General features: G+C 46.7%; 1 pseudogene; it reads left to right on the forward strand.

Annotated features, from left to right (window-relative positions):
- Nucleotides 1–516: 516 nt before the first annotated feature.
- Nucleotides 517–24,558, forward strand: part of LOC123067581 (uncharacterized) — a 100,797-nt pseudogene continuing 76,755 nt past the window's right edge.

Below are 24,558 nucleotides of genomic sequence, written 5' to 3' on the forward strand. Positions count from 1 at the left end.
CTAAGATAGATAGAGGGCATATGTCTTACACCATATGAAGTAAAGCAACCCAAAGCAACTGAAACGAGGTTCAAACGAGAAGGCAGCAAACACACCGAACACGAAACAACACATGACTCGCAAATCCCTACACTCTCTCCCCCTTTGGCATCGAGACGCCAAAAAGGCAAAGAGGACACCTACACACAAGGGGTGGCTCAAGCAGGGAACTCATCCCAACGCTCCTCGTCAGACTCCTCGGCAGCAGGGATGGTCTCCTTGATGTCCTCCTCAGAATCAGTCCACCTGTAGCCTTGCTTCTCCATCCACTCAGCCTCTGGAGTGATGCGATCCTTAGAACCACCAGACACATCCGCCATACAGCTGCAAGATCTTCTTGTCCCGGCAGCGACTCTCCTTAGATGCCACGTGAGTCCTGTACTACCCCTTAGCTTGCATGCAGAAAAGAGTCTTCATCTTGTCCTTCAGCTTCTTGGCCCACGAGGGCATAGAGGAACTCTGGGAAGACCGAGCAGAATGGCCCTCGGCAACATCCTCGGCGCCGGCATCCTCCTCATCAGCAGCAACCCTAGCAGCAGTCGCCTCAACACGAGTAGTAGTGTTGGCCCATTTGGGCTTGACACGGAGACAAATGTGATCATGTCGAATCCAGTCACGAGCAAGGAACTCATCACCAGGGAACATCTTCTCCCAAGTCTTCGAGATCAGCAGAAACAGATAGGGCCCATAGATAGGCACCTTGCGGCTGAACACTGCAAACCGAAGCTCACACCACATGATGTGTGAGACATCAAGTGGCTGAGTCTGAGACAAACGAGCCTCCTCGCAAATGAGCATCATATCCACCATATAGGCATGAACCTTGTCCTTGTCACCAATGCGAGGGAACAAGGAGTTGCGGAAGATGCGATACATGATATCCAGAAAAGAGTTGAGCACCAACCCCGTCTTGCCATTGGCGAGCACCTTCTCAACATAGTATGGTGCAAGCTTGTCCTTGTTGGAAGACTCAAAATTTGCATGGGGACGAACACCCACGGGAGTGTTGAGCCCGTCATCGGGAACCTGGAGCAAATCCATGAACTCCTTCCAGGTAGCAGTCAGCTTACGGCCATTGGTCATCCAGGTCATCCTCCGCTCCTCATCAGAGTGAAAGTATACTGAGGCAAAGAACTGACAGATAAGCTCAGGGTCATTGTCAAGGTGAAAGGATATCACATGCTCAATACCAAACTGCTCCACCAAGTCCAGAGCCTCTCCAAAGTACTCACGGAACTTGTCCTTCCTCATGTGATGCATTTCAATCCATTTCACATCCACGTAGGTATTTTACTTGTTTTTGATGACATCCAGATAGACGAGAGTCTGTTGCTTGTTCCAAAACAGCTCACAACCTTTGACAGAAGAACGAGGGTTCACATACGGGTGGAGTTGCCTGAGATGGACATACTCAGATTGGGATATCTCGTCCATGCCCTTAGCGGGCTCCTTGTTCTTGCTAGCTGATGTCTTGACATGGCGCTTGGGGGGCAGAGGAGCCCTCTAGTGCTTCACCTAGGTTGTGCATGCTTGGAGCCAGTGTCACGACTGGGATTGGAACGGCGAGAGCCACCACCTGAGACACAAACACAAAACACCAACGAAATGCAAAGAGGATCAATGCAAAGACCACGACAAAGCACAAGAAACACATAGAAAGTATACGTGAAAGTTGCCATGAGATAGATGTGAGCTACGGTAGTACTACCAGAGCCTGCGGTACTAAAATATTAGTACCGCTCCAGGTCGCGGTAGTACCGTGCGAGGTCACGGTAGTACCATGGTTGGAGCGGTAGTAAAGTTTTAGTGCCGCAGTGAGCACGGTAGTACCGTGCCATATGGGCGATAGTACCGGACTAGCGGTAGTACCGCGCCAGACGGGCAGTAGTACCGCATCACATCAGATCCAAACGTTAGTTCGAATCTGAAAAGAACTGCGAAACCACGACGGCGCTACGATGATCAAATCTAGCACAAGACAAAAATACAAGTATAATTCCTACGCAAAGCTACTCTCCTTCATCCTACTCTTGCATAGAAATAGCCTAAGAATCTCTAGAACACACAAATCTCCCCCACAAACCTAGAGGCAAAGAACTCAACAAAACGACAACAGGTTGGGGAAAAACCTTGGTCCATAGCAAGAGCACATGGTGGGGAAAGATCCCATCGGACGGAATCACGGGAGGGCAGCCGGAGGAGGAGATCCGGCGACGAATGCCGGCTCCGTTCTTGAGCGTGAGAGAGAGAGAGAGAGACGACGTGGGGGGAACTGTGAATGGGTATGGGGGAGTTAGAACTCCCCCTGCCCGTCCTTATCCCCACGCGCCCATGCCGGCGTGGTAGTACCGCATATCATCGCGGTAGTACCGCTCGGGTGGAAGTATCGCACCGTAGCGGTAGTACCGCTCACCCAGGCGGCAGTAAAAAATTACTGCCGCGTGGGGGCGGTAGTACCTAGCTCCCCACACGCGGTAGTACCATGGCTGGCTGCGGTAGTACCGTAGCTGGCCGCGGTAGTACCGTGAGCTCAAGACACAGCAGGTTTCAACACGAGAAGAAGGTCTTTGCAAGGAAACTTTTCACACAAAGGATACCACAAGAACACGCACAATCCAAAGGCAGAAAGACAACAAGAAACCACCATGCGACACAACCTCTCAAAAGGAGAGGGCGATGGCCGGAGCCACCTATGTTTGAGTTAGATGGTATGGCACCGCGAAGAATTATCCTTGGGCCCATGACCAAAACTCGTCTTTGAAGCACAAGTACCATCAAAAATGGCTAATGTGAAAGAGTTGATCTATTTATGCATAATGGGGGGAGGGAAAGTTTATTGAGAGAACAACACTCCCCCTATGTCCATGCCTACACCTAAACTAGAGAACAAGTTGAGTGTGGTGAGGGGTGCAAGGGTTCAAGTCACATTGCTCGAATCAATGATATTTAGCTCATGCCTTAACTCGCGAAATCTTGCTTCATCCAAGGGCTTCGTGAAAATATCTGCAAGGTTATCATGAGTGTTGACATACTTGAGCTCGATCTCCCCTCGCCTAATGTGATCCCGGATGAAGTGATACCGAATCTCAATATGCTTCGTCTTGAAGTGTTGCACCGGGTTGAGAGAAATCTTGATGGCACTTTCATTATCACACCAAAGAGGCACTTTGTCACAAATGACACCGTACTCCTTTAAAGTTTGCCTCATCCATAAGAGTTGTGCACAACAACTACCGGCCGCCACATATTCCGCTTCGGTGGACGAGAGAGACACACAACTTTGCTTCTTGGAAGACCAACTCACCAAAGAGCAACCAAGAAATTGGCACCCTCCGGAGGTGGACTTCCTATCCACTTTGTCTCCCGCCCAATCGGAATCCGTAAATCCTTCAAGCTTGAAGTTTGCCCCTCTTGGGTACCATAAGCCAAAGTTTGGGGTATGAGCCAAATATCGAAAGATTCGCTTGACCGCCACATAGTGACTTTCCTTCGGTGCGGCTTGAAACCGTGCACACATTCCCACACTCAACATGATATCCGGTCTAGATGCACAAAGGTAAAGCAAGGAGCCAATCATGGAGCGATATACCTTTTGATCCACCGCTTTACCATTGGGATCAATGTCAAGTTGGCACTTGGTAGGCATTGGAGTAGAAGCCGGCTTGACATCACTTAGCTTGAATCTTTTTAGCATGTCTTGAGTATATTTGGCTTGGTTGATGAAGGTTCCTTCTCTTCTTTGTTTGATATCAAAACCAAGGAAGAACTTCAACTCTCCCATCGAAGACATCTTGAACTTGGAGGTCATGAGAGCGGCAAATTCCTCATTGAAAGCTTTGTTAGGGGAACCAAAGATAATATCATCAACATATAGTTGGCATACAAACAACTCCCCTTTGACCTTCTTAGTAAAAAGAGTGGGATCGATTTGCCCCACTTCAAATCCACGATCTTGTAACAACTCGGTAAGGTGGTCATACCACGCACGTGGGGCTTGTTTAAGGCCATAGAGTGCCTTATCGAGTTGATACACATGATCCGGGAAGTAGGGATCCTCGAACCCGGGGGGTTGCTTGACATAGACCAACTCATTAATAGGACCATTAAGAAAAGCACTTTTCACATCCATTTGTTGCAACTTAAAGTTGTGATGGGAAGCATAAGCAATCAACAAACGAATGGATTCAAGGCGAGCAACGGGAGCAAAGGTTTCACCATAGTCGATACCCTCGACTTGGGAGTAGCCTTGTGCTACCAATCTTGCCTTGTTGCGAATGATGTTCCCATGAGCATCTTGCTTGTTCTTGAAAATCCACTTGGTTCCAATGACGTTGTGGTTCCCCGATGGCCTTGGCACCAATCTCCACACCTTGTTGTACTCGAAGTTGTTGAGTTCTTCATGCATGGCATTGAGCCAATCCGAGTCTTCGAGCGCCTCATTGACCTTTTGGGGTTCAACACAAGAGACAAACGCGTGATGTTCACAATAGTTTGCTAATTGTCTACGAGTGCTTACCCCCTTTCTTAGGCTTCCAACCACATTCTCCATGAGATGGCCTTTGGTGGTGAGTTTGGAAGCAATCTTCGCGGCACGACGCTCTAATTCCTCCTCGGATGTGGAAGGAGGAGGGTTAACTTGATAATCTTGAGCGCCGTCTTGAGCTTGTTCTTGATCTTGAGCTTCTTCATGATCTTGAACTTGCTCGAGGGGAAGAACTTGACCTTGGGCATCATTTGGAGGTTCACCACCATCTTGAGATTGATCTTGCCCTTGGTCTTGTTCATGATGTTGAGGGCCTTCACTTTGTTCTTCGGAAGCGTGTGGGTCTTGAGTAGGTGATGGCTCCACTTGAGTGGAGCATTGTCCTTCTCCTTCGGCCACAAGGGGTTCCTCAATGGGTAGAATATGACCAATACCCATTCTTCTTATGGCTTGGGGAGGAATTTCATCACCTACATCACAAGTACCACTTTGCTCCACTTGGGAGCCGTTATTTTCGTCAAACTCCATGTTACACGTCTCCTCAATGAGTCCGGTGGACTTGTTGAGAACACGATAAGCATGAGAGTTTGTAGCATAACCAACAAATATGCCCTCATAAGCTCTAGCCTCAAATTTAGACAAACGAACACCTTTCTTGAGAATGAAACACTTACACCCGAACACCCGGAAGTACTTGAGATTGGGCTTGTTGCCGGTGAGTATCTCATAAGGGGTCTTGTTCAAGCCTTTGCGGAGATAGAGCCGATTGGATGCATGACATGCGGTGTTGATGGCTTCGGCCCAAAAGTTGTATGGGGACTTGAACTCCGCCATCATGGTCCTTGCCGCATCCATCAACGTCCGGTTCTTCCTCTCCGCAACACCATTTTGTTGAGGGGTATATGGTGCAGCATATTGATGCTTGATCCCCTCATCACTAAGAAACTCATCCAAGGTGTAGTTCTTGAACTCGGTGCCGTTGTCACTTCTTATTGTCAAGATCTTTGCATTATGTTGACGTTGAGCTTCATTTGCAAAGTCGATGACGGTTTGTTGAGTCTCACTCTTCCTCTTGAAGAAGTATACCCAAGTGTATCTTGAATAATCATCCACAATCACCAAGCAATACTTTCTACCTCCAAGACTATCAAATGATGGGGGCCCAAAGAGATCCATGTGAAGGAGCTCCAAGGGTCTCTTCGAGTAGATGATGGTCGTGGGAGGGTGAGCCTTCTCATGAAGCCTTCCTTCAATAAAAGCACTACAAGCACGGTCTTTGGCAAAACTAACATTTGTTAGTCCACGGACATGGTCCCCCTTGAGAAGACTTTGCAAAGATCTCATATTGACGTGGGCTAAACGGTGATGCCAAAGCCATCCCACGTCAACTTTAGCCATTAGGCATGTCGCGGTCTTAGTGGGTCGCTCCGAAAAGTTTATCACATAGAGACCATTCTCGACATGCCCAACAAAGGCTACTTTAAGAGTCTTGCTCCACAAGAGGGCCACGGTATCAATGTCAAAGAAGTGGCAAAGCCCATGAGTGCAAGTTGACGAACGGAAAGTAAATTGTATGCAAGGGACTCAACAAGCATGACTTTCTCGATCGTTAGATCATGAGAAATGACAACCTTGCCAAGACCCAATACCTTAGAATGTGAGGCATCACCCCACTCGACATTGGTGGGCATAGATGGAATCTTTTGCACATCCACCACCAAGTCCTTGCTCCCGGTCATATGATTTGTTGCTCCACTATCGAGCAACCATGATCCCCCACCGGAAGCAAACACCTACAAGAGATCAATGCTTGGTTTTAGGCACCCATTTAGTAATGGGTCCTTTGATGTTAGTAACAAGGGTCTTAGGAACCCAAATAGACCATTCAATGTACTCATAAGGAGAACCAACAAATTTAGCATAAACTTGTCCATCACTAGCACGACACAACACATATGACGGGTTAAAGTCGCCGGCTTTGTTGGAGGAAATGGTTTTGTCCTTTTGGACATCAACTCCCTTCACTTTTTCCTTCTTCTCCTTAGGAGCATCCTCTCCCTATTTCACAAAAGTTTGCTTGAGAGGAGGAGGATGTTTGGTCTTGTCGTTCTTCTTCTTACTCTTGGACTTGTGTGCAAACCCAAGTCCCTTCTTGTCCACAACTACCTTTCGATTGCTCAAAAGGTTGTTGAGGTTATTCTCACCTTGAATGCAAGTCACAAGCCCTTTCTCAAGTTGATCCTTCAACTTGGCATTCTCCTCCACAAGATGCACATGCTCACAACACGGGTTAGTAGCACATGCATTATCAATTAATACCATATGAGAGAAGGTGGCCTTTTCCTTGGTTAGCTTAACTTGAAATTGAGCATGAGACTCCTTGAGGTTAGCGTGAGCAACCTTCAAGACCTTGTGGGCCTTGTCAAGTATCTCAAACTCCTCTTTGAGTCTAGCATGATCAACCCCAAGTTTAGCCTTCTCGGAAGTTAGCACACGAGACACGACAATAGCATGATCAAGATCTTTCTTTAACTTAGCATGGTCATCGTTGTATGACTCCTCAAAAGTCAAACGATGTACACGCTCTTCCTCAAGAGCATTAGAGAGATCCGATATCTCGTCGGCATAGTCACGACTATGACCTTCCATCTTAGAGATGGTTTCTTCGTGAGCCTCGATCATGTCATTGGCCTCACCGAGTTGTTCCAAGAGAGTAACAAAATGCTTCTTGGATTTGCCCTTGAGCTTACTCATAAAAGACTCAAATTCATTCACTTCCTCATTAGACCCATCATGTTCATCAATGCAATCCTCCAAGGAGGGATTAGTAATGATGGTGGTTTTGATGTTGGGGGTTACCTTGTTGGAAGCTTTAGCCATGAGGCACTTGGCGGTGATGTTCTCGTTGGGTGAATCAAAGAGAGACACCCGGGGAGTAGTAGCAATGTCAACAGACGCCATGGCCATCGCTTCTCCATTTTCATCATCATCGTCATCCTCATGGTATTCTTCTTGAACCACCAACCCACGAGTAGGAGTCTTCTTGGCGAAGTTGTTCTTGTTGGGGAAGGACTTGGCTTTGTCTTTTCGGATGAACTTGCCACCATTGTCTTCCCGCTTCTCATAAGGACAATCCGCAACGAAATGGCTCACATTGCCATAGTTGAAGCAAGTTCTAACTCGTTGCTTGCCCTTGATGCCACTTGAGTTGTTCTTATTAAAGTTGGGTCTTGTATTCTTCTTGCTCCAAAATTGTCTTGAAGCAAGGGCCATGTGCTCATGATAATCATATTTGGTGTCTTCGGGGTTGCTCTCCTCATCTTTCTCTCTTCCTCTTCTTCCACACTAACCTTGGCCTTCAAAGCAAGGTTGGGCTTCTTTGCCCTTTGGGAACGGAGCACCGCATTGTCGGCGGTCTTGTCCAAAATGCTCATTGCAACGAACTGATCCAACACTTCACTCGAGGTCATGGAGTGAAAGTCCGGTCTTTGACGAATGACGGAGGACATGGCCTTGTTGTAGGGCATCATGGCCTTGAGGAACTTGCGCTTGATTCAATTGTCATCCGTGTACTTGCTCCCATGATCTCGTAATGAGACCGCGAGTTTGGTCACTCTTCGAAAGAGCTCACGGGGTTCTTCATCTTCTTTCATTGCAAACTCATCGACTTCATCTTGTACAACTTCATAGTTGGAGCGTTGAATGCTAGCACTTCCTCGATAGAGAGACACAACGCATTGCCACGTGTCTTTGGCCATGGCATGAGGTTGAAGATGAGGGAGATCTTCGGGAAGGATTGCATCTTGGATGATGAAGAGAGCACTCTCATTGAATTGATTATCCATGGCTTCTCGAGGGGTGAAGTTGTTTGGGTCATGTGGATAGAAACCTTCTTCAATGATTCTCCAAAGGTTAGTATTCACACATTTTAAATGGCGCTTGAAACGATACACCCAAGAATCAAAATCCTCATTTTTTACAATCTTAGGAGGAGGACCTGGCCTTATTTAAATGAGTAGAGGGAATCGGTCCTCCATAAATTGGAGGTTCCACATGGGCAAAGATGCCGGTGCCATTTCTACTACTAGTAGAAGGACTCTTTTCATTGTTAGCTTCCCCCTTGTCGGAGGTAGCATCCGTCACCTTGTTAGTGGGATCACCCACTTTCATCGGCGAGGTGGACAGTTTAAGCCCTTCAAGAAATTTAGTAAGCATGCTTTCAACCTTGGTCGTCATGGAGTCTTTCAATGTGTTTAGAGCTACATTGAATTCCTCACGAGAGACTGAGGTTACCCCATCGGCCGTAGACGAGATAGGATTCACACCGGAGTGCTCCTCCGCACCGTCTGTGGTGTCAACCATACTCTTCGGATGGCAAAGTCCTTAATAAAGAGACGAGGCTCTGATACCAATTGAAAGGATCGATATGGTTGACTAGAGGGGGGGGGGGTGAATAGGCAACTAACAATTTTTAGCTTTTCTTTACCAAATTAAACTTTGCATCAAAGTAGGTTGTCTAGATAAGCAACTAGGTGAACAACCTATATGATGTGACAACAACAAGTACACGAGCAAGTAAGGGAAACAACACAAGTAAGCTTGCAAAAGTAAAGGCGCGAGATAACCAATAGTGGAGCCGGTGGAGACGAGGATGTGTTACCGAAGTTCCTTCCTTTTGAGGGGAAGTACGTCTCCGTTGGAGCAGTGTGGAGGCACAATGCTCCCCAAGAAGCCACTAGGGCCACCTTATTCTCCTCACGCCCTCACACAATGTGAGATGCCGTGATTCCACTATTGGTGCCCTTGAAGGCGGCGACCGAACCTTTACAAACAAGGTTGGGGCAATCTCCACAACAATTGGAGGCTCCCAACAACACCATGAAGCTTCACCACAATGGAGTATGGCTTCGAGGTGACCTCAACCGTCTAGGGTGCTCAAACACCCAAGAGTAACAAGATCCGCTAGGGATAAGTGGGGGGAATCGAATATCTCTTGGTGGAAGTGTAGATCGGGCCCTTGTCACCCAATCCCGAGCAAATCAACAAGTTTGATTAGCTAGGGAGAGAGATCGGGCGAAAATGGAGCTTGGAGCAACAATGGAGCTTAGAGGTGGAAGAGGTGGTCAACTAGAGGTAGGAGACGCCCCTTTTATAGTCAAGGAAGAGATCCAACCGTTATCCACTTAGACCAGCCTGCGACATGCGGTACTACCGCTCCAGGGGCGCGGTAGTACCGCAAGGCCACGCGGTACTACTGTGTGGGACCACGGTACTACCGCGGCAGCTGCAGAGACTATTCCATAGGTAGAACTACCGTGAGCGCGATACTACCGCACCCACCCGCGGTACTACCGCGAGGCAGGTAAGGCAAAGTCTGGAAATGACACGGATGAATAAAATTACATCCGTGCCTACTTCCGCGGTTAAATAGACGATGCAAATATCCGTCACGGTACTACCGTCCACAGGGCGTGGTACTACCATGTGGGTGCGGATGTAAAAAATTACATCCGCCCCTACTACCGTGAAGCAACGGCACTAGGCCAGGGAACCACGGTACTACAGCTCGGGGGGAGCGGTACTACCGTGGTCACCCGCGGTACTACCGCCCTCGGCGTGCGGTACTACCATGTGGGCACGAATGTAAAAAATTACGTCCGCGCCTACTACCGCAATGAAGCGGTACTTGGCCTAGGAGCCACGATACTACGACTCTGAGGGAGCGGTACTACCGTGGGCTTCCACGGTACTACCGTGCATGAGCACGGTACTACCACGAGTGCCTGCGATACTACCGCTCCGGGGAGCAGTACTACCGCAAGAACAACAACAGTAGTCCAGACACTCACATGGAGGATAGACGGGGAATGCTCCAAGGTGCAAGGGAAAGGAGGAGACAATGAAGAAAACGTGTACGTGATGATTCCTCCCAAACCTTTCCAACGCGGACCCCCTCTTAATAGTACGGCTCTCCTATGACTCAAATCTACCAAAAAGAAACGTAGAACAATGTTGTCTTCAATAGTCTCGAGGGGCACCGAATCATCTCGTGCCTAGTGATGAAGCGTCTGAGAAACTCAAGGCACACGATTAGTCCGCAAATGCATTGTCATCAATCACTAAAACACCTAAGGGATAAATATGCCCTTACACTATGCCCGGACCGAAGACCGCAGACGAACTCCATCCGAGCTACGTCGCGACTTGGCCCGATATAGAGACGCCGCGCACCCCATTTGCTTCACTGATGAAGTAATGGAACACGAATTCCCGGAGGGGTTTAAACCCGTGAACATCGAATCATATGATGGGACAACAGACCCGCGGTATGGATTGAGGATTTTCTTCTCCATATTCATATGGCCCGTGGTGATGATCTTCACGCCATCAAATACCTCCCACTAAAACTCAAGGGACTTGCTCGGACTGGTTGAACAGTTTGCCCGAAAACTCAATTGGCAGCTGGGAGGACTTGGAAGATGCCTTCCTCGTTAACTTCCAGGGTACATATGTCCGACCTCCGGATGCCGACGACTTAAGTCACATAGTTCAACAGCCCGGAGAGTCAGCCACGAAATTCTGGACTAGGTTCTTAACTAATAAGAATCAGACCATCGACTGTCCGGATGCCGAAGACCTAGCGGCCTTTAAACATAGCATCCATGATGAATGGCTCGCCTGATACCTCGGCCAAGAAAAACCGAAGTCCATGGCAACCCTCACGACACTTATGACCGGCTTCTGCGCGGGCGAAGATTGCTGGCTAGCCCGTAGCAATAACAATACAAGCGAACCTGGCACTTCTGAAGCCAGAAACAGCAACGGCAAGCCCCGACACAATAGAGACAAGCGTCAAAGCAACGGTGACAACACCAAAGACATGGCGGTCAACACCGGATTCAGTGGCTCTAAGTCCAGTCAGTGGAAGAAGCCATATAAAAAACAATCCGAGCTCGTCCAACTTGGACCGCATACTCGATCGTCCATGTCAAATCCACGACACTCCTGACAAACCAGCCAATCATACCAACAGAGACTATTGGGTTTTTAAACAGGCCGACAAGTTAAATGTCGAAAACAAGGAGAAGGGGTCGCAAAGCGAGGACGATGACGAGGAGCCCTAGCCACCAAACACTGGGGGACAGAAGAAGTTTCCCCTCCCCCAAGTTAAAACGGTGAACATGATATACGCTACCCATATCCCAAGAGGGAGCGCAAGCGCGCGCTCAGGGATGTCTACACAATGGAGCCAGTCGCTCCAAAGCTCAACCCATGGACGTCCTGCCCGATCACCTTTGATCGCAGGGACCATCCGACCAGTATCTGTCATGGCAGTTCAGCCGCACTGGTCCTCGATCCAATCATTGATGGATTCCATCTGATGCGAGTCATCATGGACGGTGGCAACAGCCTGAACCTGCTCTATCAGGATACAATGCGGAAAATGGGTATTGATCCCTCAAGGATCAAGTGCACAAAAACCACCTTTAAAGGTGTCATACCAGGTGTAGAGGCCCGCTGTACGAGCTCAATCACACTGGAGGTGGTCTTCGGATCCCCGGACAACTTCCGAAGTGAAGAGTTGATCTTCGACATCGTCCCCTTCCGTAGTGGCTATCACGCACTACTCGGACGAACCGCATTCGCTCAATTCAATGCGGTGCCACACTACGCTTATCTCAAGCTCAAGATTCTTGGACCACGCGGTGTCATAACAGTCAATGGAAACACGGAACGCTCCATCCGTATCGAGGAGCACACCGCTGCCCTGGCAGCAGAAGCACAAAGCACCCTTTTCAAGCAGAACCTTAATTCGGCGGACAAGCTCCCGGATATTGTCAAATGAGTCCGAACTACTCTCCAGCAGGACAGTCCAGCTCGTCAAGATCTTGACTAGCAATTCGGCCTCCGTCCCAGTCCCGATCAAACGGCAGCATTCGTACTGTGTGTACATAACTACACACTCAAAATACCATGGGCATAGACGGAGGCACAGCTAGATCGTGGTCCATAATACGGCTCAACCTATCCGGGACCCACATACTTTCACTTTTTCTTTTTCTTTTCAGGTTTCTTTTTTTCCAGTCCTTTCCTGGTGGCCTGATTGTCGGACCTATCAAGGGACGGATACACCAAGACGGCAAGAAGCATTGACGTATAAGGGAATTTCCAGGTGGTCTCTTTAGATGATCGTTATGCCTATTTTAAGGACCTGCACGCAGCTCTCCCTTGGTTGTGGCATGTTAAATAGCCTTCTTTCTTATCGCACTACTTGTACAAATACGCTTTGATGTATCAATCAAACTATAGTAGATAATAGTTTTCGGCCCAATTTCTGCGGCATTAGCCTATTACTTCATTTTTCTTGATATTTTTATCAATTGCACCCGTACACTCTGGTACGCCTTAATTCGCCAGGGGCTTCATTACACCCCATAATATGGCAACAAAGTCCAAACACTTTTTTACAGTATAGTTCGGCACCCCGAACTTTAGCATTATATGCATCGGCTCCGAATCATGTCTTTGGTCAATAGTTGGGTTACCTGGCTCTTGTGCTTACTACCTTACGTTCTTCTATATCGGCTAGGGTAGTAAAGGGAGAACTACTGTGATTGTGTCCTGGTTCATCTGGATGAGCACCTCAGTAGAGAAAGCCAAAAACTGACTGTCATGATGCGGCATGAGCCAGTCAGCTGTTTGAGAGGTTTCAAATCTTTTGCAATTTTTTCCGCATTATGCGATGAATCGGTTTTATCCGATCAGGTGTTTACAACATCCCAAATTCGGACTTACGAATACTAGGGGTTGCGCCTAAATTTTTGTTGTCAAACTCCTATGGCTAAGTGAGGGTGATAAGCCACATAGTCCGATTGCCTGGTTCATTGTGATAAACACCTCCTTTAAGGACCAAACTTTGGAATAAAGAGTGTTTAAATTCATCCCGAACACCCTCGTACTACCTACGTGGGGGAGGAAGCCGACGACTGACCAACTCTCAGATTTAACAAAACAGCCGCACAGGAGGTAAAATTTTAAATAACAAGCATTATATTACATCACGATCTTGTTTCATAGTACAGGACAGGATAACATAAATGTCTTCATTCAAAGATAACATCCTTAGCACATTGCTCCGCCACAATGCGGGATCCCTCCAGGACATCTTCAAAATACCGCTCGGGCGTGCGGTGCTCCTTGCCCGCAGGCGGTCCCTCAGTCATAAGCTTCACGGTGTCCATCTTCACCCAGTGCATCTTGACTCGGGCGAAGGCCATTTGCGCGCCCTCGATGCAGACCGACCGCTTGATGGCATCAAGCCGAGGGCAGGCATTGACCAGACACTTCACGAGCCCGAAGTAGCTGCTTGGTATGGCTTCGACAGGCCATAGTCAGATTATTAAATCCTTCATGGCTAGTTCGGCCACCCTATGCAGTTTGACTAGCTGTTTTAGCTCATCGCTAAAGGGCACCGGATGTTCTGGCGCAAGGTATTGCGACCAAAACAGCTTCTCTGTAGAGCTCCCCTCTTCGGCTTGGAAGAACTCTGTAGCATCTGAAATGCTGTGCGGCAGATCTGCAAACATCTCTAGAGAACTCCAAATTCGGGTCAGTAAGAGGAACCTTTTCTTCACATATTTGCTCTGCATAATAAAGGCCTTACCCGCCGTGATTTTTCTGGCCTCCTGGATTTCTTGGAGGGCGCCCTGGGCTTCAACTCGGGCATCATGTGCGCTTTGGCGGGCCTTGGCAAGTTCGGACTCTTGATCCGTAATGTTGCGCTCCAAGGACTCGCATTTCTTGACAGCGTCCTGGAGCTCCTACTGGACCTCACTGACCCTGGCCTCATGCTTTTCATGGGTGGCTTATTCCTTGGCCGCTCTCTCCTCGGCCTCAGCCAACACCTTCTTGAGAGCCTCCACCTTGGTCACCGCTCCTACAAATAAAATGGCACTATGGTCATTACAAATCATCTATCCTTTTGATATACAGAAGGTCATTGCATACCTTGTTTATCCTCTAGTTGTTTTTTCACGCGGTCGAGCTCTTCCTCGGCCCGCTCCAGACTCTTCTTCAGTCCGGAAACCTCAACAGTATGAGAGGTCCCAGCCAGTAACGATGCATGTTTGTTCACATTGACTCATCTGGTTAGTCTCCTGCAAAAATTGTTTGATCCATTGTCCGGCTTCTATTTTCGAACACCGGACAGTGTCTCAGGGGATACTATCTATACTGTGACATTCTTTTTACATAATTGTGTTGCTTACCTCAAGGCCTGTCAGAAGGCTTGTGTAGGCTTCGGTCAGTCCGCTCTTCACGGACTAAATCCTCTCAACCACCATACCCATAAGGGTACGATGTTCCTCAATAATGGAAGCACTTCGCAGCGCTTCCATTAGAGTATGCGATGCCTCTGGATGGATAGAGGTCACCGGTGGAATAGGCGCACCTCCTTCTTTTGAAAGAGGCTGCTTGCCTGATTCCAGAGCCGTATGGGTCTCCGGAATTGTATTCGGCTGGGGGCCGAATTGTATATGGCTCCCATCGCTAGTATCCATGGGGATTTTCTCCCCCATGTTTCGGCGGCCGAGGTTTCACCCTCCGGCGCCATCCTGACGGCCTCCTGAGTCTCTCCCTGGCCTGGGATCCTTCGGGACAACACCTCGGTGTCATCTAGGGCCTTGGGAGAGGAGGCCACCGGAAGGGACTCGTTGTCCATCGCCTTCTAGTCCAGTGAACCCCCCGAAGATGAGGATCGCTCGAGGTCAGACCAAGCCGGACTGCAAATGCATGACTCAACATGTTAAGACTATGAAGTAGAGAGACCGGATATATGAATGCGTCTGGATTTTTGAGTACTCACGATTTGGCCAGGGGCTTGTCCCTAGGGCGCCATTCCGAGCTACTGTCGGTGGCCGCCGTGGAGTTGTCCGGGAGGGAAGCTTTCCCCTTCTTGGACGCCTCTGCCTCCAGATTTGTGGAGGTCACCCTCTTCTTCCTTCTCCCTCAGGGGAAGAGTTGCTTTCCTCCTCCTCTTCGTCCTCGGCGGTGGAGGAGTGAGTCTCGGTGTCTTCGAACGTCATGTTCGAAGCACCCTTGCGACAGAGGCCACTTCTGGTCCCCTTGGCCTTCTTCTTGGCCTTCTTATCCGGTGCTTGATAGGGCGCCAGAACCAGCATCTTCGTCAGAAGTGGAATTTCTGGGTCTTCGGGCAGTGGAGCCGGACAGTGAATCTGCTCGGCCTTCTTTGTCCAGCCCTGAGAGAATCAGTCGGGAGGCTTAGGCGTCTTCCTTGAGTATGCAAGTAAAGGATATACCTTGAAAACATGAAAAAACTTACCGGACTAGCAGGATGGGCCAAGTTGTGCCCATGGTCCTCGGTTGTATCCGGCCACGTCTCGTTGGACTTGAAAAGCACCTTCCAGATGTCTTCGTGCATAGTGCCGAAGAACTGCAGCAAGGTCTGGTGCTTGGCCGGATTGTACTCCCACAAGTGGCAAGTCCATCATTGGCACGGAAGGATCCGGCGAACAAGCATCACCTAGATCACATTGATGAGCTTAATATTCTTGTCTATCATGCTTCGGATGCGCGTCTGAAGCGCTGTCATCTCGTCCGGTGAAGACCAGTCTAGGCCTTTCTCTGGCCAGGAGGTGAGCCGCATTGGGGCTCCGGACCGGAATTCGAGAGTCGCGGCCCAGTTGGTGCCGCGCGACTCTGTGATGTAGAACCACTTCTGTTGCCACCCTTTGATAGTCTCCATGAAGGAGCCTTCGGGCCATGTGACATTGGGCATCTTGCTCACCATGGCGCCTCTGCACTCTGCTTGTTGGCCACTCACCACCTTCGGCTTCACATTGAAGATCTTTAACCACAATCTAAAGTGGGGTGGGATGCGGAGGAAAGCCTCGCACATGACAATGAATGCCGAGATGTTGAGTAAAGAATTTGGGGCTAAATCATGGAAATCTAGCCCGTAGTAGAACATGAGTCCACAGACGAATGGGTGGAGAGGGAATCCCAGCCCGCGGACAAAGTGGGGGATAAACACCACCCTCTCATGGGGCTCTGGGGTGGGGATGATCTGTCCCTTGGCCGAAAGCCGATGGTCGATTTCCCTGGCCAAATACCCAGCCTCCCGGAGCTTGTTAATGTCCTTCTCATTGACAGAGGAGGCCATCCACTTGCCCTACGCTCCGAATCCGGACATGGTTGGAGTGCTTTCTTGGGGCGGAAAAGATGAGAACTTGGGCGTTGGAGCTTGAGAATGGGGGAGGCAGAGAGAGAGAGAAGGCGTGGGTGAAAGGGGTGAATCCTTATCTCCTTATAAGGGCAGCGAATATCAAGCGCCTCCCCACTTGCCTTAAAATTCGCCTATTCGCCAAGGGCCGTGCAGACATCACGGTTGGATTACCCATGCCCGTATTGATGAGAATCCTGCAGTAAGGGGACATGATCTCTGCTTTCACAAGACGTGCCAATGAAACCGCATCTCGAAATATGGAGTGGCAGGCTAAAAAACGGTTCGAATAATGGTCGGGCGCCGACGTGATGTCATGCTACAAAAAGTTGTCAGCGGACTGGACTCGTGAAATATTATACTCTCTATGGTTGTGTGTGGTATTTGTTTTGTAGATACAGACATGTCTTCTGTGTTCGAAGGATGCTTTGGAGTATTCGGAGGAGGAACCCGCCTTGCAATGTCGAAGACAATCTACGCGCCGGACACCTCATCATTGAAGCCTGGTTCAGGGGCTACTGAGGGAGTCTTGGATTAAGGGGTCCTCGGGCGTCTGGGCTATTGATGTGGGCCGGACTGATGGGCTATGAAGATACAAGACCGAAGACTATCACCTATGTCCGGATGGGACTCTCCTTTGCATGGATGGCAAGCTTGGCGTTCGAATATGTAGATTCCTTTCTCTGTAACTGACTTTGTACAACCCTAGTCCCCTCCGGTGTCTATATAAACCGAAGGGTTTAGTCCGTAGAGGCAATCATAATCATATAGGCTAGACTTCTAGGGTTTTAGCCATGACGATCTCGTGGTATATCAACTCTTGTAATACTCATATTCATCAAGATCAATCAAGCAGGAAGTAGGGTATTACCTCCATAGAGAGGGCCCGAACCTGGGTAAACATCATGTCCCCCACCTCCTGTTATCATCAACCTTAGATTCACAGTTCGGGACCCCCTACCCAAGATCTGCCGGTTTTGATACCGACATTGACCCTGATGATGGTGAGGAAGTAGGGGTAAGTTTTTAGCGGAGACTTTAACATTTTCTTTTTTATTTCTATAAATTTTGAATACGCAATGTACAATTTTGAGTATATGTAAAAGGAATTCAATATTTATTTCTTTTTTTATTTTTTCATGATTTTTTAACATGAGACATCATTGGTTATTGTAGGTCGAGGATGCTACCGCATCCCGTGCTGCAAAGCGAGCCAGAACAAAGGAAAAGACAAGTCCTTTGATGGGGGTGGCCAACCACTGCAGAAGTCGATGAGGTACCTATGTTTTGTACATTTTTCTTTTTAGTTGCACATTATGTTGGTACTAGTTGGCACCTCTGTTGTTTAGTGTTGCACATGAAAAGTATACACTTGGCAGTTGTGCGCCATATGTGTGCATAACTGTTTTAAGATAGATTTTGGAATCTCCTTACCTACCTTGTCAAAATTGAAAGTTGGCACCCATTTAGCACACAGCTGCACCCAAACATGTACACATTTTTGGACAAGTTTTTGTGTGTGTACATGTCAGTTGCACAATAAGGGATAATAGTTGCACAACAATCAACCTAGGGTTGCACAACAATCAACTATGTGATTTCTTTTTCAATTTCTTATGTATGATCAGTTGCAGACATATGTACACTAGTTGCACAATTTGTCTGTATTCATTTCCCTTTTTTTGTCTTAGGTGGGTGAAGTTGGAGTTGAAGGGAATGAAGGAAACGTTCCTCAGGGACATTCACAAGCTGGAAGGATTAGGGCCTCACCAGGGAGGTTTGTGAAGGTGAACAAGGATATGGCACCTGTTCAAAGGTCTTTCTTGTATGAGAAGATGTTAGGAGGTTTGGTAAACCTAGCGGACACACTTACTTCTGACTTGACAAAGTTCCTAGTCTAGTCGTACAATCCAGGTGAGGGAGTTCGGGATTAAGGGGTCCTCGGACGGCCAGACTATTAACATGGGCCGGACTATTGGGCTATGAAGATACAGGACAGAAGACTTCTTCCCGTGTCCGGATGGGACTCTCCTTTGCGTGGATGGCAAGCTTGGTGATTCTGATATGTAGATTCCTTTGTCTGTAACCGACTTTGTATAACCCTAGTCCCATCCGGTGTCTATATAAACTGGAGGGTTTAGTCCATAGGGCAGGATCATAATCATATAGGCTAGACTTTTATGGTTTTAGCCATTACGATCTCGTGGTAGATCAACTCTTGTAATACTCATATTCATCAAGATCAATCAAGCAGGAAGTAGGGTATTACCTCCATAGAGAGGGCCCGAACCTGGTTAAACATCATGTCCCCTGTCTCCTGTTACCATCGACCTTAGAAGCACATTTTGGGACCCCCTACTCGAGATCCGCCAGTTTTGACATCGATATTGGTGTTTTCATTGAGAGTTCCGTTGTGTAGTCACCAAAAAGGTTTGATGGCTCCATTAATCATCAACAACAATGCAGTCTGGGGGGAGACTTTCCTCCCCGGACAGTTCTTCGTATTCGATAGCTTCGCACTATGGGCCAACTCGCTTGGCCATCTGGAGCAGATCGACAGCTACGCCCCTAGCCATCAGGTCAGAATTGGAAGCTTGAATTACGTGGCCGATATCCGGGGAAACTTGATTTTCGACGGATTCGAGCCCATGACGGCTGCTCCCTGTCACCATGATGAACATGACTTAAATATGTCATCAGACCGTGCTCACGAGATAGCACCTATAACTGCTCTGGCCCTAGATCCAGAGCAGATCACGGCATCCGAGAACGGGATGCTCAATGATATGTCTCCGTCGTATCCTCTTTTCCAAACACTTTTGCCCTTGTTTTGGACTCTAACTTGCATGATTCGAATGGAACTAACCCGGACTGACACTGTTTTCAGCAAAACTGCCATGGTGTTATTTTTGTGCAAAAATAAAAGTTCTCGGAGTGACCTAAAAATCCACGGAGCAACTTTTCAGAATAAATAAAAAATACTGGCGAAAGAATCAGCATCAGGGGGCCCACACCCTGTCCACGAGGGTGGGGGGCGCCCCCTCCCCTAGGGAGCGCCCCCTACCTCATGGGCCCCTTGGACGTCCACCGACCTCAACTCCAACTCCATATATTTGCTTTCGTAGAGAAAAAAATCAGAGAGAAAGTTTCATTGTGTTTTACGATACGGAGCCGCCGCCAAGCCCTAATCTCTCTCGGGAGGGCTGATCTGGAGTCCGTTCGGGGCTCCGAAGAGGGGGATTCGTGGCTGTCGTCATCATCAACCATCCTCCATCACCAATTTCATGATGCTCACCGCCGTGCATGAGTAATTCCATCATAGGCTTATTGGACAGTGATGGGTTGGATGAGATTTACCATGTAATAAAGTTAGTTTTGTTAGGGTTTGATCCCTAGTATCCACTATGTTCTGAGATTGTTGTTTCTATGACTTTCCTATGCTTAATGCTTGTCACTAGGGCCCGAGTGCCATGATTTCAGATCTGAACCTATTATTTTTTCATGAATATATGTGAGTTCTTGATCCTATGTTGCAAGTCTATAGTCACCTATTATGTGTTATGATCTGACAACCCCGAAGTGACAATAATCGGGATACTTCTCAGTGATGACCATAGTTTGAGGAGTTCATGTATTCACTATGTGTTAATGCTTTGGTCCGGTACTCTATTAAAAGGAGGCCTTAATATCCCTTAGTTTCCATTAGGACCCCGCTGCCACGGGAGGATAGGGCAAAAGATGTCATGCAAGTTCTTTTCCATAAGCACATATGACTATATTCGGAAAACATGCCTACATTTCATTGATGAATTGGAGCTAGTTCTGTGTCACCCTATGTTATAACTATTGCATAAGGAATCGCATCCGACATAATTATCCATCACTGATCCAATGCCTACGAGCTTTTCACATATCGTGCTTTGCTTATTTACTTTACTGTTGCTACTGTTACAATTACTACAAAACTGCTACTGTTACTTTTGCTACTGTTACCGTTACTTCCATACTACTTTGCTACTAAATACTTTGCTGCAGATACTAAGTTATCCAGGTGTGGTTGAATTGACAACTCAACTGCTAATACTTGAGAATATTCTTTGGCTCCCTTGTGTCAAATCAATAAATTTGGGTTGAATACTCTACCCTTCAAAACTGTTGCGATCCCCTATACTTGTGGGTTATCAAGACTATTTTCTGGCGCCGTTGCCGGGGAGCATAGCTCTATTCTTTGAGTCACTTGGGATTTATATATGCTGATCACTATGAGGAACTTGAAAGACGAAAGAACTAAGATTTTTCCCTCAACCACAAGGGGAGGTAAGGAACTGCCATCTAGCTCTGCACTAGATTCTCGTTCTGTTATGAGTAAACTTGCAGCACCTAAACCTGCTACTGCTATTAATTCTGATATGTCGCATGTTATTGATTATGCCACTTCTACTATGCATGATACTTATGATGAAACTACTTTTGTTCTTGATACTACTGTGCCATTAGGTGAATTTCTTGATGAACAACTTGCTAGGGTTAGAGAGAATGAAATTCTTGAAACTGATATTATTGAAGATAGTGATGATGAAGGTTCTCCCCCTAAATATGAATTGCCTGTTGTTCCAGAGGGTTATGTTATGGATGAAGAAACTACTAGAGATATTCTTGCTTGCAATGATAGATTTGATCTTAAGAAGTTATTAGCTAAACTGAAACATAAATCTCTAAATGCTAGAATGAAATATGACCCCGCTTTTGCTACTTCACCTATCTTTGTTTCCGATAAGGATTATGAATTCTCTGTTGATCCTGAGATAATTACTTTGGTTGAATCTAATCCTTTTTATGGCTATGAATCTGAAACCGTTGTGGCACATCTTACTAAGTTAAATGATATAGCCACCCTATTCACCAATGATGAAAAATCTCGCTACTATTATATCCTTAAGATATTTCCGTTCTCATTAAAGGGTGTGCTACGTCTTGAGCTAGCGTTGGTTTTCCCCGAAGAGGAGAGGGTGATGCAGCAAGTGTAGCGTAAGTATTTCCCTCAGTTTTGAGAACCAAGGTATCAATCCAGTAGGAGGCTCCTCAAAAGTCCCACGCACCTACACAAACAAACTGAGAACTCGCAACCAACACAATAAAGGGGTTGTCAATCCCTTCACGGCCACTTACGAAAGTGAGATCTGATAGAGATAGTAATATATTTTTGGTATTTTGTAATATAGATGCAAAAAGTAAAGATGCAAATAAAAGTAGATTGAAAGAAAATATGATAAGAGATAGACCAGGGGGGCATAGGTTTCACTAGAGGCTTCTCTCAAGATAGCATAAGTATTACGGTGGGTGAACAAATTACTGTCAAGCAATTGATAGAAAAGCGCATAGTTATGAGATTATCTAGGCATGATCATGTATATAGGCATCACGTCCATAACAAGTAGACCGACTCCTGCCTGCATCTACTACTATTACTCCACACATCGACCGACTCCTGCCTGCATCTAGAGTATTAAGTTCATAAGAACAGAGTAACGCATTAAGCAAGATGACATGATGTAGAGGGATAAACTCATACAATATGATATAAACCCCATCTTGTTACCCTCGATGGCAACAATACAATACGTGTCTTGCAACCCTTTCTGTCACTGGGTAAGAACACCGCAAGATTGAACCCAAAGCTAAGCACTTCTCCCATGGCAAGAAAGACCAATCTAGTAGGCCAAACCAAACTGATAATTCGAAGAGACTTGCAAAGATAACTCAATCATACATAAAAGAATTCAGAGAAGATTCAAATATTATTCATAGTTAAACTTGATCATAAACCACAATTCATCGGATCTCAACAAACACACTGCAAAAAGAGATTACATCGAATAGATCTCCACAAGAGAGGGGGAGAACATTGTATTGAGATCCAAAAAGAGAGAAGAAGCCATCTAGCTAATAACTATGGACCCGTAGGTCTGTGGTAAACTACTCACAACTCATCGGAGGGGCAAGGATGTTGATGTAGAAGCCCTCCATGGGCGATTCCCCCTCCGGCAGAGTGCCGGCGAAGGCTCCAAGATGGGATCTCGCGGATACAAAAGGTTATGGCGGTCGAAAGTGGTGCCCCTGGATGTTTTCGGGGTCTGTAGGTATATATAGGAGGAAGAAGTACGTCGGTGGCCGCCCGAGGGGCCCATGAGACAGGGGGCGCGCCCTATAGGGGTGGCGTGGCCCCCTATCTCGTGGGGTCCTCGGGAGCTTCTTGACTTGCACTCCAAGCTCTCTAGATCATGTTCGTTCCAAAAATCACGCTCCCGAAGGTTTCATTCCGTTTGGACTCCGTTTGATATTCCTTTTCTTCGAAATACTGAAATAGGCAAAAAAACAGCAATACGTGCTGGGCCTCCGGTTAGTAGGTTAGTCCCAAAAATGATATAAATGTGTAAAATAAAGCCTATAGACATCCAAAAGGGGTAATATAATAGCATGGAACAATCAAAAATTATAGATACGTTGGAGATGTATCAGGGTGATGCTAAAACTTGGTTTACCTGATTGTGTGCGTAGTCCCGAGGATATGATTTATTACTTCTCTGCTAAATATTTCCCTACTCATAAGAAACAAGCTGCTTTGAGGGAGATATATAATTTTGTGCAAATTGAAGAAGAGAGTCTCCCAAAAGCTTGGGGGAGGCTTCTCCGATTACTTAATGCTTTGCCTGATCATCCCCCTAAGAAAAATGAAATACTTGATATCTTTTATAATGGACTAACCGATGCTTCCAAGGACCACTTGGATAGTTGTGCTGGTTGTGTTTTCAGGGAAAGAACAGTCGATCAAGCTGAATTGCTATTGAATAATATGTTGACTAATGAAATCAATTGGACACTTCCTGAACCAACTCCTGAGCCAACTCCTAAACCAACTCCAAAGAAGAGGGGAGTTCTATTTCTCAGTCCTGAAGACATGCAAGAGGCAAAGAAATCAATGAAGAAAAAGGTATTAAAGCTGAAGATATTAAGAATTTACCTCCTATTGAAGAAATACATGGTCTTAATTTACCACCTATTGAAGAAACACATGGTCTTGATAACCCGACACAGGTAGTAAAGGTAAATTCTCTCTATAGATATGATAAAGTTGAAATCCCGTGTACTAAGTTTCCTAGCCAATGTTTGGATGAATTTGATGACTTTATGGCTAGACAAGAAAACTTTAATGCTTATGTTGGTAGAGAAATAAAGAGTAATTATTACATGATTGGACGCTTGAGTGATTATATGGCTAGAGTTAAAGGTGAACTTAAACTCATTAGTAAGTATGCTTCTACAGTTACCACTCAAGTAGAACAAGTACTTAAGGCTCAAAGTGATTTGCTCGATGAATTATATAATAAACATGATTTTGCTGTTAGAGTGGCTACTAGAACTGGTAAAATGACTCAGGAATCTTTGTATCCTGAAGGCCACCCTAAGAGAATTGAGCAAGATTCTCAGAGAAATAATTTAGATGCACATAGTCCTTCTAAAAAGAAGAAAAAGAAAAATGATAGGACTTTGCATGCTTCTAATGAACCTGTTGTAGACACACCTGAGAATCCTAATGATATTTCTATTTCTGATGCTGAAACACAATCAGGTGATGAACATGAACCTAGTGATAATGTTAATGATAATGTTCATGTTGATGCTCAACCTAGCAATAATAGTGACGTAGAGATTGAACCTGTTGTTGATCTTGATAACCCACAATCAAAGAATCAACGTTATGATAAGAGAGACTTTGTTGCTAGGAAGCACGGTA

This window comes from Triticum aestivum, chromosome 3B (genome assembly GCF_018294505.1).
Source record: "Triticum aestivum cultivar Chinese Spring chromosome 3B, IWGSC CS RefSeq v2.1, whole genome shotgun sequence".
NCBI lineage: Eukaryota > Viridiplantae > Streptophyta > Magnoliopsida > Poales > Poaceae > Triticum > Triticum aestivum.